The sequence below is a fragment of the Herpailurus yagouaroundi genome, unplaced genomic scaffold (genome assembly GCF_014898765.1).
Source record: "Herpailurus yagouaroundi ecotype Mexico unplaced genomic scaffold, PumYag 220, whole genome shotgun sequence".
Classification (NCBI taxonomy): Eukaryota; Metazoa; Chordata; class Mammalia; order Carnivora; family Felidae; genus Herpailurus; species Herpailurus yagouaroundi.
This window is the reverse complement of record NW_024412451.1, coordinates 360,918-362,065: the sequence shown is the minus strand read 5'-3', so window position 1 is coordinate 362,065 and position 1,148 is coordinate 360,918. Positions and strand designations below refer to the sequence as shown.

The 1,148-nt window shown below is 40.0% G+C and overlaps 1 long non-coding RNA gene across 2 annotated transcripts in view; it reads left to right on the top strand.

Annotated features, from left to right (window-relative positions):
- The window catches only part of LOC121018505 (uncharacterized), a 101,237-nt gene that overhangs the window by 2,315 nt on the left and 97,774 nt on the right, over positions 1–1,148 (top strand). The gene's annotated exons all lie outside the window — the stretch shown is intronic.

Sequence of the window (1,148 nt, the reverse complement as noted above, 5' to 3'; positions counted from 1 at the left end):
CCTTCTGGCCCCTCCGCCCCCCAGGCCTCCTTTGTTACAGATTCCTCATTGATTCTTCATGATGGCATCTCCCTTTGGATCCCACTCCTTCGTCCTGGCATCCCTGGTCTTCCTTTTTAAGGCAGTTGGCAAGTGGCACTGCTGACCTCCACTCCTGTGCCAAGTGATGCACTTCTGTGCCTCTTGCTGTGGGAGGAGGGATTAGGATCAGGGGGAGGATGTGTGCCCAGCACTCTCCTACCAGAGGGGAGGGGCTTGCCCTCTTGTGTCATAAATAGGACCCCGCCCCACTTACCACTCAGTTAAAATGTTTTTTTCTCTTAAGGCAAGTATCCCAACTTAGTCTTTTGTTTTAACTCATCTGACAGAAGCCAGATTCTGGATGAGTGCTTTTTTTTTTTTTCCCCTTACACTTCTGATGTTTCAGGAAAGGGTCATGGGGGAGACCCTCATGCTGTTGTAATAATCTTTTCCTCTTTCTTCATTCTTTAAAATGGCTGCCAGTTTAACATCCTATGTTACTGCTTTGATCAGTTCATTCCCATATTAAAGAAAAATGATGTCCTCCCATTTTTACAGCTTGAAGCCCTTTTCAGTGGCATTTGGGATCTTCCACACCATGTCTCTAGCTTTGAACTATGGCTATGCGTATATGTTTTCTGTACTAGACTGGAAATTCACAAGGTAAAATGACCATTAATGCTGCTGCTGATGATAAGAATAATCATAAATATTAAAGGCATTCTATGTGCTGGGAAACTGTGCAAGGGTTGTTTTTCTTGTTTTTTAATCTATATTATCTTTTGTAAGATCGTGTCTGATTTGTTGCCATACCTGCCTTTTTTTAATTTTTTATTAAATTTTTTTTTAATTATTTTTTTTTTGAAAAAATAAATAATTTTTTATTAATTTGACAATTTGGTTATTTTTCCCCAGTACTTCTGCTTTGGTTTCTCCTATGGATAGTAATAACTTATATACTTTATTTACCTGGAGAGGTCTATTGAAACTTTAAAGTCTTTTTTTTTTTTTCAATATATGAAATTTATTGTCAAATTGGTTTCCATACAACACCCAGTGCTCATCCCAAAAGGTGACCTCCTCAATACCCATCACCCACCCTCCCCGCCCTCCCACCCCCCATCAAC